This window comes from Pelophylax lessonae (genome assembly GCF_965119305.1).
Source record: "Pelophylax lessonae genome assembly, chromosome: 4".
Classification (NCBI taxonomy): Eukaryota; Metazoa; Chordata; class Amphibia; order Anura; family Ranidae; genus Pelophylax; species Pelophylax lessonae.
In genome coordinates, this window is record NC_138771.1 from 321317076 (window position 1) to 321337577 (window position 20502).

A 20502-nucleotide genomic window follows, 5' to 3' on the forward strand; every position below is an offset into this window, starting at 1 on the left:
ACTAGGCCCCAATTACTATTGTTTGTACACCTAAAAGGATGGATGCGGAAGAGGAGGAGGAGGAGTATAGAACAGGCAGCACCCTCAAAGCTTCAGAAGTATGAGATGAACCCCAAAAACTTGGAAAGGTGGATCTCACACGTACCGACACAGACTATTCCGCAATTTAATTGAGCCCCAAAGGTTTTTATTGAATAGCGGAATAGGAAATATGATCAAAAAAAAGTGTATGTTTTTCACACGTACAGAAGCACACTAGGCCCCAATTACTATTGTTTGTACACCTAAAAGGATGGATGCGGAAGAGGAGGAGGAGGAGTATAGAACAGGCAGCACCCTCAAAGCTTCAGAAGTATGAGATGAACCCCAAAAACTTGGAAAGGTGGATCTCACACGTACCGACACAGACTATTCCGCAATTTAATTGAGCCCCAAAGGTTTTTATTGAATAGCGGAATAGGAAATATGATCAAAAAAAAGTGGATGTTTTTCACACGTACAGAAGCACACTAGGCCCCAATTACTATTGTTTGTACACCTAAAAGGATGGATGAGGAGGAGGAGGAGGAGGAGGAGGAGTATAGAACAGGCAGCACCCTCAAAGCTTCAGAAGTATGAGATGAACCCCAAAAACTTGGAAAGGTGGATCTCACACATACCGACACAGACTATTCCGCAATTTAATTGAGCCCCAAAGGTTTTTATAGAATAGCGGAATAGGAAATATGATAAAAAAAAGTGTATGTTTTTCACACGTACAGAAGCACACTAGGCCCCAATTACTATTGTTTGTACACCTAAAAGGATGGATGAGGAGGAGGAGGAGGAGGAGGAGGAGGAGGAGTATAGAACAGGCAGCACCCTCAAAGCTTCAGAAGTATGAGATGAACCCCAAAAACTTGGAAAGGTGGATCTCACACGTACCGACACAGACTATTCCGCAATTTAATTGAGCCCCAAAGGTTTTTATTGAATAGCGGAATAGGAAATATGATCAAAAAAAAGTGTATGTTTTTCACACGTACAGAAGCACACTAGGCCCCAATTACTATTGTTTGTACACCTAAAAGGATGGATGCGGAAGAGGAGGAGGAGGAGTATAGAACAGGCAGCACCCTCAAAGCTTCAGAAGTATGAGATGAACCCCAAAAACTTGGAAAGGTGGATCTCACACGTACCGACACAGACTATTCCGCAATTTAATTGAGCCCCAAAGGTTTTTATTGAATAGCGGAATAGGAAATATGATCAAAAAAAGTGTATGTTTTTCACACGTACAGAAGCACACTAGGCCCCAATTACTATTGTTTGTACACCTAAAAGGATGGATGAGGAGGAGGAGGAGTATAGAACAGGCAGCACCCTCAAAGCTTCAGAAGTATGAGATGAACCCCAAAAACTTGGAAAGGTGGATCTCACACGTACCGACACAGACTATTCCGCAATTTAATTGAGCCCCAAAGGTTTTTATTGAATAGCGGAATAGGAAATATGATCAAAAAAAAGTGTATGTTTTTCACACGTACAGAAGCACACTAGGCCCCAATTACTATTGTTTGTACACCTAAAAGGATGGATGAGGAGGAGGAGGAGGAGGAGTATAGAACAGGCAGCACCCTCAAAGCTTCAGAAGTATGAGATGAACCCCAAAAACTTGGAAAGGTGGATCTCACACGTACCGACACAGACTATTCCGCAATTTAATTGAGCCCCAAAGGTTTTTATTGAATAGCGGAATAGGAAATATGATCAAAAAAAAGTGTATGTTTTTCACACGTACAGAAGCACACTAGGCCCCAATTACTATTGTTTGTACACCTAAAAGGATGGATGAGGAGGAGGAGGAGGAGGAGTATAGAACAGGCAGCACCCTCAAAGCTTCAGAAGTATGAGATGAACCCCAAAAACTTGGAAAGGTGGATCTCACACGTACCGACACAGACTATTCCGCAATTTAATTGAGCCCCAAAGGTTTTTATTGAATAGCGGAATAGGAAATATGATCAAAAAAAGTGTATGTTTTTCACACGTACAGAAGCACACTAGGCCCCAATTACTATTGCTTGTACACCTAAAAGGATGGATGAGGAAGAGGAGGAGGAGGAGTATAGAACAGGCAGCACCCTCAAAGCTTCAGAAGTATGAGATGAACCCCAAAAACTTGGAAAGGTGGATCTCACACGTACCGACACAGACTATTCCGCAATTTAATTGAGCCCCAAAGGTTTTTATTGAATAGCGGAATAGGAAATATGATCAAAAAAAAGTGTATGTTTTTCACACGTACAGAAGCACACTAGGCCCCAATTACTATTGTTTGTACACATAAAAGGATGGATGAGGAGGAGGAGGAGGAGGAGTATAGAACAGGCAGCACCCTCAAAGCTTCAGAAGTATGAGATGAACCCCAAAAACTTGGAAAGGTGGATCTCACACGTACCGACACAGACTATTCCGCAATTTAATTGAGCCCCAAAGGTTTTTATTGAATAGCGGAATAGGAAATATGATCAAAAAAAAGTGTATGTTTTTCACACGTACAGAAGCACACTAGGCCCCAATTACTATTGCTTGTACACCTAAAAGGATGGATGAGGAAGAGGAGGAGGAGGAGTATAGAACAGGCAGCACCCTCAAAGCTTCAGAAGTATGAGATGAACCCCAAAAACTTGGAAAGGTGGATCTCACACGTACCGACACAGACTATTCCGCAATTTAATTGAGCCCCAAAGGTTTTTATCGAATAGCGGAATAGGAAATATGATCAAAAAAAAGTGTATGTTTTTCACACGTACAGAAGCACACTAGGCCCCAATTACTATTGTTTGTACACCTAAAAGGATGGATGAGGAGGAGGAGGAGGAGTATAGAACAGGCAGCACCCTCAAAGCTTCAGAAGTATGAGATGAACCCCAAAAACTTGGAAAGGTGGATCTCACACGTACCGACACAGACTATTCCGCAATTTAATTGAGCCCCAAAGGTTTTTATTGAATAGCGGAATAGGAAATATGATCAAAAAAAAGTGGATGTTTTTCACACGTACAGAAGCACACTAGGCCCCAATTACTATTGTTTGTACACCTAAAAGGATGGATGAGGAGGAGGAGGAGGAGGAGGAGGAGTATAGAACAGGCAGCACCCTCAAAGCTTCAGAAGTATGAGATGAACCCCAAAAACTTGGAAAGGTGGATCTCACACATACCGACACAGACTATTCCGCAATTTAATTGAGCCCCAAAGGTTTTTATAGAATAGCGGAATAGGAAATATGATAAAAAAAAGTGTATGTTTTTCACACGTACAGAAGCACACTAGGCCCCAATTACTATTGTTTGTACACCTAAAAGGATGGATGAGGAGGAGGAGGAGGAGGAGGAGGAGGAGGAGTATAGAACAGGCAGCACCCTCAAAGCTTCAGAAGTATGAGATGAACCCCAAAAACTTGGAAAGGTGGATCTCACACGTACCGACACAGACTATTCCGCAATTTAATTGAGCCCCAAAGGTTTTTATTGAATAGCGGAATAGGAAATATGATCAAAAAAAAGTGTATGTTTTTCACACGTACAGAAGCACACTAGGCCCCAATTACTATTGTTTGTACACCTAAAAGGATGGATGCGGAAGAGGAGGAGGAGGAGTATAGAACAGGCAGCACCCTCAAAGCTTCAGAAGTATGAGATGAACCCCAAAAACTTGGAAAGGTGGATCTCACACGTACCGACACAGACTATTCCGCAATTTAATTGAGCCCCAAAGGTTTTTATTGAATAGCGGAATAGGAAATATGATCAAAAAAAGTGTATGTTTTTCACACGTACAGAAGCACACTAGGCCCCAATTACTATTGTTTGTACACCTAAAAGGATGGATGAGGAGGAGGAGGAGTATAGAACAGGCAGCACCCTCAAAGCTTCAGAAGTATGAGATGAACCCCAAAAACTTGGAAAGGTGGATCTCACACGTACCGACACAGACTATTCCGCAATTTAATTGAGCCCCAAAGGTTTTTATTGAATAGCGGAATAGGAAATATGATCAAAAAAAAGTGTATGTTTTTCACACGTACAGAAGCACACTAGGCCCCAATTACTATTGTTTGTACACCTAAAAGGATGGATGAGGAAGAGGAGGAGGAGGAGTATAGAACAGGCAGCACCCTCAAAGCTTCAGAAGTATGAGATGAACCCCAAAAACTTGGAAAGGTGGATCTCACACGTACCGACACAGACTATTCCGCAATTTAATTGAGCCCCAAAGGTTTTTATTGAATAGCGGAATAGGAAATATGATCAAAAAAAAGTGTATGTTTTTCACACGTACAGAAGCACACTAGGCCCCAATTACTATTGTTTGTACACCTAAAAGGATGGATGAGGAGGAGGAGGAGGAGTATAGAACAGGCAGCACCCTCAAAGCTTCAGAAGTATGAGATGAACCCCAAAAACTTGGAAAGGTGGATCTCACACGTACCGACACAGATTATTCCGCATTTTAATTGAGCCCCAAAGGTTTTTATTGAATAGCGGAATAGGAAATATGATCAAAAAAAAGTGTATGTTTTTCACACGTACAGAAGCACACTAGGCCCCAATTACTATTGCTTGTACACCTAAAAGGATGGATGAGGAAGAGGAGGAGTATAGAACAGGCAGCACCCTCAAAGCTTCAGAAGTATGAGATGAACCCCAAAAACTTGGAAAGGTGGATCTCACACGTACCGACACAGACTATTCCGCAATTTAATTGAGCCCCAAAGGTTTTTATTGAATAGCGGAATAGGAAATATGATCAAAAAAAAGTGTATGTTTTTCACACGTACAGAAGCACACTAGGCCCCAATTACTATTGTTTGTACACCTAAAAGGATGGATGAGGAGGAGGAGGAGGAGGAGGAGGAGGAGTATAGAACAGGCAGCACCCTCAAAGCTTCAGAAGTATGAGATGAACCCCAAAAACTTGGAAAGGTGGATCTCACACGTACCGACACAGACTATTCCGCAATTTAATTGAGCCCCAAAGGTTTTTATTGAATAGCGGAATAGGAAATATGATCAAAAAAAAGTGTATGTTTTTCACACGTACAGAAGCACACTAGGCCCCAATTACTATTGCTTGTACACCTAAAAGGATGGATGAGGAAGAGGAGGAGGAGGAGTATAGAACAGGCAGCACCCTCAAAGCTTCAGAAGTATGAGATGAACCCCAAAAACTTGGAAAGGTGGATCTCACACGTACCGACACAGACTATTCCGCAATTTAATTGAGCCCCAAAGGTTTTTATTGAATAGCGGAATAGGAAATATGATCAAAAAAAAGTGTATGTTTTTCACACGTACAGAAGCACACTAGGCCCCAATTACTATTGTTTGTACACCTAAAAGGATGGATGAGGAGGAGGAGGAGGAGGAGTATAGAACAGGCAGCACCCTCAAAGCTTCAGAAGTATGAGATGAACCCCAAAAACTTGGAAAGGTGGATCTCACACGTACCGACACAGACTATTCCGCAATTTAATTGAGCCCCAAAGGTTTTTATTGAATAGCGGAATAGGAAATATGATCAAAAAAAAGTGTATGTTTTTCACACGTACAGAAGCACACTAGGCCCCAATTACTATTGTTTGTACACCTAAAAGGATGGATGAGGAGGAGGAGGAGTATAGAACAGGCAGCACCCTCAAAGCTTCAGAAGTATGAGATGAACCCCAAAAACTTGGAAAGGTGGATCTCACACGTACCGACACAGACTATTCCGCAATTTAATTGAGCCCCAAAGGTTTTTATTGAATAGCGGAATAGGAAATATGATCAAAAAAAAGTGTATGTTTTTCACACGTACAGAAGCACACTAGGCCCCAATTACTATTGTTTGTACACCTAAAAGGATGGATGAGGAGGAGGAGGAGGAGGAGTATAGAACAGGCAGCACCCTCAAAGCTTCAGAAGTATGAGATGAACCCCAAAAACTTGGAAAGGTGGATCTCACACGTACCGACACAGACTATTCCGCAATTTAATTGAGCCCCAAAGGTTTTTATTGAATAGCGGAATAGGAAATATGATCAAAAAAAAGTGTATGTTTTTCACACGTACAGAAGCACACTAGGCGCCAATTACTATTGCTTGTACACCTAAAAGGATGGATGAGGAAGAGGAGGAGGAGGAGTATAGAACAGGCAGCACCCTCAAAGCTTCAGAAGTATGAGATGAACCCCAAAAACTTGGAAAGGTGGATCTCACACGTACCGACACAGACTATTCCGCAATTTAATTGAGCCCCAAAGGTTTTTATTGAATAGCGGAATAGGAAATATGATCAAAAAAAAGTGTATGTTTTTCACACGTACAGAAGCACACTAGGCCCCAATTACTATTGTTTGTACACCTAAAAGGATGGATGAGGAGGAGGAGGAGGAGGAGGAGTATAGAACAGGCAGCACCCTCAAAGCTTCAGAAGTATGAGATGAACCCCAAAAACTTGGAAAGGTGGATCTCACACGTACCGACACAGACTATTCCGCAATTTAATTGAGCCCCAAAGGTTTTTATTGAATAGCGGAATAGGAAATATGATCAAAAAAAAGTGTATGTTTTTCACACGTACAGAAGCACACTAGGCCCCAATTACTATTGTTTGTACACCTAAAAGGATGGATGAGGAGGAGGAGGAGGAGGAGGAGTATAGAACAGGCAGCACCCTCAAAGCTTCAGAAGTATGAGATGAACCCCAAAAACTTGGAAAGGTGGATCTCACACGTACCGACACAGACTATTCCGCAATTTAATTGAGCCCCAAAGGTTTTTATTGAATAGCGGAATAGGAAATATGATCAAAAAAAAGTGGATGTTTTTCACACGTACAGAAGCACACTAGGCCCCAATTACTATTGTTTGTACACCTAAAAGGATGGATGAGGAGGAGGAGGAGGAGGAGGAGGAGTATAGAACAGGCAGCACCCTCAAAGCTTCAGAAGTATGAGATGAACCCCAAAAACTTGGAAAGGTGGATCTCACACGTACCGACACAGACTATTCCGCAATTTAATTGAGCCCCAAAGGTTTTTATAGAATAGCGGAATAGGAAATATGATCAAAAAAAGTGTATGATTTTCACACGTACAGAAGCACACTAGGCCCCAATTACTATTGTTTGTACACCTAAAAGGATGGATGAGGAAGAGGAGGAGGAGGAGTATAGAACAGGCAGCACCCTCAAAGCTTCAGAAGTATGAGATGAACCCCAAAAACTTGGAAAGGTGGATCTCACACGTACCGACACAGACTATTCCGCAATTTAATTGAGCCCCAAAGGTTTTTATTGAATAGCGGAATAGGAAATATGATCAAAAAAAAGTGTATGTTTTTCACACGTACAGAAGCACACTAGGCCCCAATTACTATTGTTTGTACACCTAAAAGGATGGATGAGGAGGAGGAGGAGGAGGAGGAGTATAGAACAGGCAGCACCCTCAAAGCTTCAGAAGTATGAGATGAACCCCAAAAACTTGGAAAGGTGGATCTCACACGTACCGACACAGACTATTCCGCAATTTAATTGAGCCCCAAAGGTTTTTATTGAATAGCGGAATAGGAAATATGATCAAAAAAAAGTGTATGTTTTTCACACGTACAGAAGCACACTAGGCCCCAATTACTATTGTTTGTACACCTAAAAGGATGGATGAGGAGGAGGAGGAGGAGGAGTATAGAACAGGCAGCACCCTCAAAGCTTCAGAAGTATGAGATGAACCCCAAAAACTTGGAAAGGTGGATCTCACACGTACCGACACAGACTATTCCGCAATTTAATTGAGCCCCAAAGGTTTTTATTGAATAGCGGAATAGGAAATATGATAAAAAAAAAGTGTATGTTTTTCACACGTACAGAAGCACACTAGGCCCCAATTACTATTGTTTGTACACCTAAAAGGATGGATGAGGAGGAGGAGGAGGAGTATAGAACAGGCAGCACCCTCAAAGCTTCAGAAGTATGAGATGAACCCCAAAAACTTGGAAAGGTGGATCTCACACGTACCGACACAGACTATTCCGCAATTTAATTGAGCCCCAAAGGTTTTTATTGAATAGCGGAATAGGAAATATGATCAAAAAAAAGTGTATGTTTTTCACACGTACAGAAGCACACTAGGCCCCAATTACTATTGTTTGTACACCTAAAAGGATGGATGAGGAGGAGGAGGAGGAGTATAGAACAGGCAGCACCCTCAAAGCTTCAGAAGTATGAGATGAACCCCAAAAACTTGGAAAGGTGGATCTCACACGTACCGACACAGACTATTCCGCAATTTAATTGAGCCCCAAAGGTTTTTATTGAATAGCGGAATAGGAAATATGATCAAAAAAAAGTGTATGTTTTTCACACGTACAGAAGCACACTAGGCCCCAATTACTATTGTTTGTACACCTAAAAGGATGGATGAGGAGGAGGAGGAGGAGTATAGAACAGGCAGCACCCTCAAAGCTTCAGAAGTATGAGATGAACCCCAAAAACTTGGAAAGGTGGATCTCACACGTACCGACACAGACTATTCCGCAATTTAATTGAGCCCCAAAGGTTTTTATTGAATAGCGGAATAGGAAATATGATCAAAAAAAAGTGGATGTTTTTCACACGTACAGAAGCACACTAGGCCCCAATTACTATTGTTTGTACACCTAAAAGGATGGATGAGGAGGAGGAGGAGGAGGAGGAGGAGTATAGAACAGGCAGCACCCTCAAAGCTTCAGAAGTATGAGATGAACCCCAAAAACTTGGAAAGGTGGATCTCACACGTACCGACACAGACTATTCCGCAATTTAATTGAGCCCCAAAGGTTTTTATTGAATAGCGGAATAGGAAATATGATCAAAAAAAAGTGTATGTTTTTCACACGTACAGAAGCACACTAGGCCCCAATTACTATTGTTTGTACACCTAAAAGGATGGATGAGGAGGAGGAGGAGTATAGAACAGGCAGCACCCTCAAAGCTTCAGAAGTATGAGATGAACCCCAAAAACTTGGAAAGGTGGATCTCACACGTACCGACACAGACTATTCTGCAATTTAATTGAGCCCCAAAGGTTTTTATTGAATAGCGGAATAGGAAATATGATCAAAAAAAAGTGTAGGTTTTTCACACGTACAGAAGCACACTAGGCCCCAATTACTATTGTTTGTACACCTAAAAGGATGGATGAGGAGGAGGAGGAGGAGGAGTACAGAACAGGCAGCACCCTCAAAGCTTCAGAAGTATGAGATGAACCCCAAAAACTTGGAAAGGTGGATCTCACACGTACCGACACAGACTATTCCGCAATTTAATTGAGCCCCAAAGGTTTTTATTGAATAGCGGAATAGGAAATATGATAAAAAAAAAGTGTATGTTTTTCACACGTACAGAAGCACACTAGGCCCCAATTACTATTGTTTGTACACCTAAAAGGATGGATGAGGAGGAGGAGGAGGAGTATAGAACAGGCAGCACCCTCAAAGCTTCAGAAGTATGAGATGAACCCCAAAAACTTGGAAAGGTGGATCTCATACGTACCGACACAGACTATTCCGCAATTTAATTGAGCCCCAAAGGTTTTTATTGAATAGCGGAATAGGAAATATGATCAAAAAAAAGTGTATGTTTTTCACACGTACAGAAGCACACTAGGCCCCAATTACTATTGTTTGTACACCTAAAAGGATGGATGAGGAGGAGGAGGAGGAGTATAGAACAGGCAGCACCCTCAAAGCTTCAGAAGTATGAGATGAACCCCAAAAACTTGGAAAGGTGGATCTCACACGTACCGACACAGACTATTCCGCAATTTAATTGAGCCCCAAAGGTTTTTATTGAATAGCGGAATAGGAAATATGATCAAAAAAAAGTGTATGTTTTTCACACGTACAGAAGCACACTAGGCCCCAATTACTATTGTTTGTACACCTAAAAGGATGGATGAGGAGGAGGAGGAGGAGTATAGAACAGGCAGCACCCTCAAAGCTTCAGAAGTATGAGATGAACCCCAAAAACTTGGAAAGGTGGATCTCACACGTACCGACACAGACTATTCCGCAATTTAATTGAGCCCCAAAGGTTTTTATTGAATAGCGGAATAGGAAATATGATCAAAAAAAAGTGGATGTTTTTCACACGTACAGAAGCACACTAGGCCCCAATTACTATTGTTTGTACACCTAAAAGGATGGATGAGGAGGAGGAGGAGGAGGAGGAGGAGGAGTATAGAACAGGCAGCACCCTCAAAGCTTCAGAAGTTTGAGATGAACCCCAAAAACGTGGAAAGGTGGATCTCACACGTACCGACACAGACTATTCCGCAATTTAATTGAGCCCCAAAGGTTTTTATTGAATAGCGGAATAGGAAATATGATCAAAAAAAAGTGTATGTTTTTCACACGTACAGAAGCACACTAGGCCCCAATTACTATTGTTTGTACACCTAAAAGGATGGATGAGGAGGAGGAGGAGGAGGAGGAGGAGGAGTATAGAACAGGCAGCACCCTCAAAGCTTCAGAAGTATGATATGAACCCCAAAAACTTGGAAAGGTGGATCTCACACGTACCGACACAGACTATTCCGCAATTTAATTGAGCCCCAAAGGTTTTTATTGAATAGCGGAATAGGAAATATGATCAAAAAAAAGTGTATGTTTTTCACACGTACAGAAGCACACTAGGCCCCAATTACTATTGTTTGTACACCTAAAAGGATGGATGAGGAGGAGGAGGAGGAGGAGTATAGAACAGGCAGCACCCTCAAAGCTTCAGAAGTATGAGATGAACCCCAAAAACTTGGAAAGGTGGATCTCACACGTACCGACACAGACTATTCCGCAATTTAATTGAGCCCCAAAGGTTTTTATTGAATAGCGGAATAGGAAATATGATAAAAAAAAAGTGTATGTTTTTCACACGTACAGAAGCACACTAGGCCCCAATTACTATTGTTTGTACACCTAAAAGGATGGATGAGGAGGAGGAGGAGGAGTATAGAACAGGCAGCACCCTCAAAGCTTCAGAAGTATGAGATGAACCCCAAAAACTTGGAAAGGTGGATCTCACACGTACCGACACAGACTATTCCGCAATTTAATTGAGCCCCAAAGGTTTTTATTGAATAGCGGAATAGGAAATATGATCAAAAAAAAGTGTATGTTTTTCACACGTACAGAAGCACACTAGGCCCCAATTACTATTGCTTGTACACCTAAAAGGATGGATGAGGAAGAGGAGGAGGAGGAGTATAGAACAGGCAGCACCCTCAAAGCTTCAGAAGTATGAGATGAACCCCAAAAACTTGGAAAGGTGGATCTCACACGTACCGACACAGACTATTCCGCAATTTAATTGAGCCCCAAAGGTTTTTTTTGAATAGCGGAATAGGAAATATGATCAAAAAAAAGTGTATGTTTTTCACACGTACAGAAGCACACTAGGCCCCAATTACTATTGTTTGTACACCTAAAAGGATGGATGAGGAGGAGGAGGAGGAGTATAGAACAGGCAGCACCCTCAAAGCTTCAGAAGTATGAGATGAACCCCAAAAACTTGGAAAGGTGGATCTCACACGTACCGACACAGACTATTCCGCAATTTAATTGAGCCCCAAAGGTTTTTATTGAATAGCGGAATAGGAAATATGATCAAAAAAAAGTGTATGTTTTTCACACGTACAGAAGCACACTAGGCCCCAATTACTATTGTTTGTACACCTAAAAGGATGGATGAGGAGGAGGAGGAGGAGGAGGAGTATAGAACAGGCAGCACCCTCAAAGCTTCAGAAGTATGAGATGAACCCCAAAAACTTGGAAAGGTGGATCTCACAAGTACCGACACAGACTATTCCGCAATTTAATTGAGCCCCAAAGGTTTTTATTGAATAGCGGAATAGGAAATATGATAAAAAAAAAGTGGATGTTTTTCACACGTACAGAAGCACACTAGGCCCCAATTACTATTGTTTGTACACCTAAAAGGATGGATGAGGAGGAGGAGGAGGAGGAGGAGGAGGAGTATAGAACAGGCAGCACCCTCAAAGCTTCAGAAGTATGAGATGAACCCCAAAAACTTGGAAAGGTGGATCTCACACGTACCGACACAGACTATTCCGCAATTTAATTGAGCCCCAAAGCTTTTTATAGAATAGCGGAATAGGAAATATGATCAAAAAAAAGTGTATGTTTTTCACACGTACAGAAGCACACTAGGCCCCAATTACTATTGTTTGTACACCTAAAAGGATGGATGAGGAGGAGGAGGAGGAGTATAGAACAGGCAGCACCCTCAAAGCTTCAGAAGTATGAGATGAACCCCAAAAACTTGGAAAGGTGGATCTCACACGTACCGACACAGACTATTCCGCAATTTAATTGAGCCCCAAAGGTTTTTATTGAATAGCAGAATAGGAAATATGATCAAAAAAAAGTGTATGTTTTTCACACGTACAGAAGCACACTAGGCCCCAATTACTATTGCTTGTACACCTAAAAGGATGGATGAGGAAGAGGAGGAGGAGGAGTATAGAACAGGCAGCACCCTCAAAGCTTCAGAAGTATGAGATGAACCCCAAAAACTTGGAAAGGTGGATCTCACACGTACCGACACAGACTATTCCGCAATTTAATTGAGCCCCAAAGGTTTTTTTTGAATAGCGGAATAGGAAATATGATCAAAAAAAAGTGTATGTTTTTCACACGTACAGAAGCACACTAGGCCCCAATTACTATTGTTTGTACACCTAAAAGGATGGATGAGGAGGAGGAGGAGGAGGAGGAGTATAGAACAGGCAGCACCCTCAAAGCTTCAGAAGTATGAGATGAACCCCAAAAACTTGGAAAGGTGGATCTCACACGTACCGACACAGACTATTCCGCAATTTAATTGAGCCCCAAAGGTTTTTATTGAATAGCGGAATAGGAAATATGATCAAAAAAAAGTGTATGTTTTTCACACGTACAGAAGCACACTAGGCCCCAATTACTATTGTTTGTACACCTAAAAGGATGGATGAGGAGGAGGAGGAGGAGGAGGAGTATAGAACAGGCAGCACCCTCAAAGCTTCAGAAGTATGAGATGAACCCCAAAAACTTGGAAAGGTGGATCTCACAAGTACCGACACAGACTATTCCGCAATTTAATTGAGCCCCAAAGGTTTTTATTGAATAGCGGAATAGGAAATATGATAAAAAAAAAGTGGATGTTTTTCACACGTACAGAAGCACACTAGGCCCCAATTACTATTGTTTGTACACCTAAAAGGATGGATGAGGAGGAGGAGGAGGAGGAGGAGGAGGAGTATAGAACAGGCAGCACCCTCAAAGCTTCAGAAGTATGAGATGAACCCCAAAAACTTGGAAAGGTGGATCTCACACGTACCGACACAGACTATTCCGCAATTTAATTGAGCCCCAAAGCTTTTTATAGAATAGCGGAATAGGAAATATGATCAAAAAAAAGTGTATGTTTTTCACACGTACAGAAGCACACTAGGCCCCAATTACTATTGTTTGTACACCTAAAAGGATGGATGAGGAAGAGGAGGAGGAGGAGTATAGAACAGGCAGCACCCTCAAAGCTTCAGAAGTATGAGATGAACCCCAAAAACTTGGAAAGGTGGATCTCACACGTACCGACACAGACTATTCCTCAATTTAATTGAGCCCCAAAGGTTTTTATTGAATAGCGGAATAGGAAATATGATCAAAAAAAAGTGTATGTTTTTCACACGTACAGAAGCACACTAGGCCCCAATTACTAATGTTTGTACACCTAAAAGGATGGATGAGGAGGAGGAGGAGGAGGAGGAGGAGGAGTATAGAACAGGCAGCACCCTCAAAGCTTCAGAAGTATGAGATGAACCCCAAAAACTTGGAAAGGTGGATCTCACACGTACCGACACAGACTATTCCGCAATTTAATTGAGCCCCAAAGGTTTTTATTGAATAGCGGAATAGGAAATATGATCAAAAAAAAGTGTATGTTTTTCACACGTACAGAAGCACACTAGGCCCCAATTACTATTGTTTGTACACCTAAAAGGATGGATGAGGAAGAGGAGGAGGAGGAGTATAGAACAGGCAGCACCCTCAAAGCTTCAGAAGTATGAGATGAACCCCAAAAACTTGGAAAGGTGGATCTCACACGTACCGACACAGACTATTCCGCAATTTAATTGAGCCCCAAAGGTTTTTATTGAATAGCGGAATAGGAAATATGATCAAAAAAAAGTGTATGTTTTTCACACGTACAGAAGCACACTAGGCCCCAATTACTATTGTTTGTACACCTAAAAGGATGGATGAGGAGGAGGAGGAGGGGGAGTATAGAACAGGCAGCACCCTCAAAGCTTCAGAAGTATGAGATGAACCCCAAAAACTTGGAAAGGTGGATCTCACACGTACCGACACAGACTATTCCGCAATTTAATTGAGCCCCAAAGGTTTTTATTGAATAGCGGAATAGGAAATATGATCAAAAAAAAGTGTATGTTTTTCACACGTACAGAAGCACACTAGGCCCCAATTACTATTGTTTGTACACCTAAAAGGATGGATGAGGAGGAGGAGGAGGAGGAGTATAGAACAGGCAGCACCCTCAAAGCTTCAGAAGTATGAGATGAACCCCAAAAACTTGGAAAGGTGGATCTCACACGTACCGACACAGACTATTCCGCAATTTAATTGAGCCCCAAAGGTTTTTATTGAATAGCGGAATAGGAAATATGATCAAAAAAAAGTGTATGTTTTTCACACGTACAGAAGCACACTAGGCCCCAATTACTATTGTTTGTACACCTAAAAGGATGGATGAGGAGGAGGAGGAGGAGGAGTATAGAACAGGCAGCACCCTCAAAGCTTCAGAAGTATGAGATGAACCCCAAAAACTTGGAAAGGTGGATCTCACACGTACCGACACAGACTATTCCGCAATTTAATTGAGCCCCAAAGGTTTTTATTGAATAGCGGAATAGGAAATATGATCAAAAAAAAGTGTATGTTTTTCACACGTACAGAAGCACACTAGGCCCCAATTACTATTGCTTGTACACCTAAAAGGATGGATGAGGAAGAGGAGGAGGAGGAGTATAGAACAGGCAGCACCCTCAAAGCTTCAGAAGTATGAGATGAACCCCAAAAACTTGGAAAGGTGGATCTCACACGTACCGACACAGACTATTCCGCAATTTAATTGAGCCCCAAAGGTTTTTATTGAATAGCGGAATAGGAAATATGATCAAAAAAAAGTGTATGTTTTTCACACGTACAGAAGCACACTAGGCCCCAATTACTATTGTTTGTACACCTAAAAGGATGGATGAGGAGGAGGAGGAGGAGGATTAGTATAGAACAGGCAGCACCCTCAAAGCTTCAGAAGTATGAGATGAACCCCAAAAACTTGGAAAGGTGGATCTCACACGTACCGACACAGACTATTCCGCAATTTAATTGAGCCCCAAAGGTTTTTATTGAATAGCGGAATAGGAAATATGATCAAAAAAAAGTGGATGTTTTTCACACGTACAGAAGCACACTAGGCCCCAATTACTATTGTTTGTACACCTAAAAGGATGGATGAGGAAGAGGAGGAGGAGGAGGAGGAGGAGGAGGAGGAGTATAGAACAGGCAGCACCCTCAAAGCTTCAGAAGTATGAGATGAACCCCAAAAACTTGGAAAGGTGGATCTCACACGTACCGACACAGACTATTCCGCAATTTAATTGAGCCCCAAAGGTTTTTATTGAATAGCGGAATAGGAAATATGATCAAAAAAAAGTGTATGTTTTTCACACGTACAGAAGCACACTAGGCCCCAATTACTATTGTTTGTACACCTAAAAGGATGGATGAGGAGGAGGAGGAGGAGGAGTATAGAACAGGCAGCACCCTCAAAGCTTCAGAAGTATGAGATGAACCCCAAAAACTTGGAAAGGTGGATCTCACACGTACCGACACAGACTATTCCGCAATTTAATTGAGCCCCAAAGGTTTTTATTGAATAGCGGAATAGGAAATATGATCAAAAAAAAGTGTATGTTTTTCACACGTACAGAAGCACACTAGGCCCCAATTACTATTGTTTGTACACCTAAAAGGATGGATGAGGAGGAGGAGGAGGAGGATTAGTATAGAACAGGCAGCACCCTCAAAGCTTCAGAAGTATGAGATGAACCCCAAAAACTTGGAAAGGTGGATCTCACACGTACCGACACAGACTATTCCGCAATTTAATTGAGCCCCAAAGGTTTTTATTGAATAGCGGAATAGGAAATATGATCAAAAAAAAGTGGATGTTTTTCACACGTACAGAAGCACACTAGGCCCCAATTACTATTGTTTGTACACCTAAAAGGATGGATGAGGAAGAGGAGGAGGAGGAGGAGGAGGAGGAGGAGGAGGAGGAGTATAGAACAGGCAGCACCCTCAAAGCTTCAGAAGTATGAGATGAACCCCAAAAACTTGGAAAGGTGGATCTCACACGTACCGACACAGACTATTCCGCAATTTAATTGAGCCCCAAAGGTTTTTATTGAATAGCGGAATAGGAAATATGATCAAAAAAAAGTGTATGTTTTTCACACGTACAGAAGCACACTAGGCCCCAATTACTATTGTTTGTACACCTAAAAGGATGGATGAGGAGGAGGAGGAGGAGGAGTATAGAACAGGCAGCACCCTCAAAGCTTCAGAAGTATGAGATGAACCCCAAAAACTTGGAAAGGTGGATCTCACACGTACCGACACAGACTATTCCGCAATTTAATTGAGCCCCAAAGGTTTTTATTGAATAGCGGAATAGGAAATATGATCAAAAAAAAGTGTATGTTTTTCACACGTACAGAAGCACACTAGGCCCCAATTACTATTGTTTGTACACCTAAAAGGATGGATGAGGAGGAGGAGTATAGAACAGGCAGCACCCTCAAAGCTTCAGAAGTATGAGATGAACCCCAAAAACTTGGAAAGGTGGATCTCACACGTACCGACACAGACTATCCCGCAATTTAATTGAGCCCCAAAGGTTTTTATTGAATAGCGGAATAGGAAATATGATCAAAAAAAAGTGTATGTTTTTCACACGTACAGAAGCACACTAGGCCCCAATTACTATTGTTTGTACACCTAAAAGGATGGATGAGGAGGAGGAGTATAGAACAGGCAGCACCCTCAAAGCTTCAGAAGTATGAGATTGTGTTCACTGTACCCCACAAAGATTGTGTTCACTGTACCCCACAAAGATTGTGTTCACTGTACCCCACAAAGGTTTTGTTCACTGCACCCCACAAAGATTGTGTTCACTGCACTCCAAAAGGATTGTCTTCACTGCACCCCACAAAGATTGTGTTCACTGTACCCCACAAAGGTTTTGTTCACTGCACCCCACAAAGATTGTGTTCACTGTACCCCCCAAAGATTTTGTTCACTGCACCCCACAAGGATTGTCTTCACTGCACCCCACAAGGATTGTCTTCACTGCACCCCACAAAGATTGTGTTCACTGTACCCCACAAAGGTTTTGTTCACTGCACCCCACGAAGATTGTGTTCACTGTACCCCACAAAGGTTTTGTTCACTGCACCCCACAAAGATTGTGTTCACTGTACCCCACAAAGATTGTGTTCACTGTACCCAACAAAGGTTTTGTTCACTGCACCCCACAAAGATTGTGTTCACTGTACCCCACAAAGGTTGTGTTCACTGCACCCCACAAAGGTTTTGTTCACTGCACCCCACAAAGATTGTGTTCACTGCACCCCACAAAGATTGTGTTCACTGTACCCCACAAAGATTGTGTTCACTGTACCCCACAAGGATTGTCTTCACTGCACTCCACAAGGATTGTGTTCACTGTACCCCACAAAGATTTTGTTCACTGCACCCCACAAAGATTGTGTTCACTGTACCCCACAAGGATTGTCTTCACTGCACCCCACAAGGATTGTCTTCACTGCACCCCACAAAGATTGTGTTCACTGCACCCCACAAAGGTTTTGTTCACTGCACCCCACAAAGATTGTGTTCACTGTACCACCCCAAAGATTTTGTTCACTGCACCCCACAAGGATTGTCTTCTCTGCACCCCACAAAGATTGTGTTCACTGTACCCCCCAAAGATTTTGTTCACTGCACCCCACAAGGATTGTCTTCACTGCACCCCACAAGGATTGTCTTCACTGCACCCCACAAAGATTGTGTTCACTGTACCCCCACAAAGGTTTTGTTCACTGCACCCCAAAAAGATTGTGTTCACTGCAGCCCACACACAGAAAAATGGATGTGGATCACTGACACCTGCCTATCTCCTATCCCACACCACACAGCAATATCGATTGTAGTTTGTAGAACACAGTTTCCCTAAAATTCAGCAGACTCTGTCCCTAACAGGATTGAGAAGAGATCGTAGATCAGGAGAACTAAGTGCAGACCCCACCCCACACAGCAATATCGATTGTAGTTTGTAGAACACTCTGACCCTAAAATTCAGCAGCAGCCTCTCCCTAACAGGATTGAGAAGAGATCGTAGATCAGGATTGAGTGCAGACCCCACCCCCCACACAGCAATATCGATTGTAGTTTGCAGAAGACACTGACCCTATAATTCAGCAGACTCTATCCCTAAAATGCCTACAACTCGCCCTGCCTAAACACTCCGACCTGTCCCTCAATTCTATCCGGACACAAATGGTTTTTTCCTGCCTATCTTTCCCTAATCAGCAGCCAGCACGTTGATGTGTGATCTGTCCCTGATCTAAGCAGCATAATGACGCCGCTGCGGCTGCCTCGAACTTATAAAGACTTGGTCACATGCTTCAGACGGCCAATCACAGCTACTGAGACATTTGCAGGCATGGCTTAAGGCACACCAGTTAAACGATTGTTGATTGGCTGTTGAAAGCCCGCCATGAAAAGAGCGCCAAAGCATGCAAAACCCGGAAATAAAACGACCGAACACGGATTTTTACCCGAATATACAGTAAAGTGTCCGTGTTCGTGTTCGGGTAACAAAAATCCAATTATTCGGTACGAACACGAATAATACAGTCCGTGTTCGCTCAACACTATACATGAACAATTGATTTCAAAACATACAAATATTATGTAACCAATCCTCAGAGTGCATTATTTATAAAAATTGTTAAAAATTATATCCTGTAAATATAAGATGGTAACTGAAAAAAAAATAATAATAAAAATAAAGATAAAAAATGAAAAATAAGTAAAAATAAAAATAAAAATAGAAATAAAAAATAAAATTAAAAATAAAAATGAAAATAAAAAATAAAAAATAAATAATATAAAATATAAAATATAAAAAATAAAAAATATTAATTAATAAATAAAAATAGAAAAGAAAAGAAAAAAATACAAAATACAAAAAAAAAAAAAAAAATAATAAAAAAATAATAAAAAATAAAATATAAAATATAAAAAATAAAATTAAAAATGAAATGAAAATAAAAATGTATAAATAAAAATAAATATAAAAATAAAAAATAATAATAAAGTAAACAAATAATAAAAATAAAAAATAATAATTAATAATAATAAATAAATAAAAAATAAAAAATAAAAAATGAAAAATGAAAAATAAATAAAGATAAAAATAAAATAAAAAATGAAATATAAAAATAATGGGAAAAAATTGTTTTTTTATATATCATTTTGGTATTCAGATTTACAGGAACAAAAAGGGGAAAAAAAGGAATAAAAGGGAGAAGGGGTATTACCAATTAGATAAGAAACAGTTTAGATCTAATTCTATATTCAGGCCCCAGGGCTGTAAAGTACCGAGGCGGTGGATCCACTGTGTTTCGTTTTTAGAGATTGCTCTCTTTAAATTGCCACCTCTCCAGTGTGGTTCAACCCTATCTATGGCACAAAAAGCCAACCCTCTTGGGTCTTTATTGTGGACCAACCTAAAATGGTTAGATACGCTGTGGTGGCAGAATCCCTTTTTTATGTTGGTCACGTGTTCACGTAATCTGACTCTAAGCTCCCTTGTTGTTCTGCCCACGTATTGCAGCCTGCAAGGGCATGTCAATAAATATGTCACATGGGTAGATGAACATGTAATAAATTTGTCTATGGTAAACTGTTTACCATAGGCTAAGGATCTAAAGTCAGAAGTTTTTCGCTTCCTATGCCTTGAAATTTTACATATTGCACATCTCCCACAGCTAAAATAACCAACTTGGTCTAAAAAAGTGCATGTTTTAACAGGGGGGTTTACCACATTGTGAGCTAATTTGAGTCTTAAAGTGCTTGGTTTAGTATAAATAAATTTAGGCCTCTGAGGTAGAATGTTTTTTAGTGTGTCGTCTTTTAAAAGTAATGGCCAATGTTTTTTTATTATGTGTTCGACTTGTTTATATTGCCTGGTGAAACCTGTCATAAAGGCCAAACTATAATTGTCAGAGTTGTTATGATCTTTGGATTTGTCCTTCAGTAATTCTTTTCTGTCCATCTTCCTGATGTTTTCTTTGAT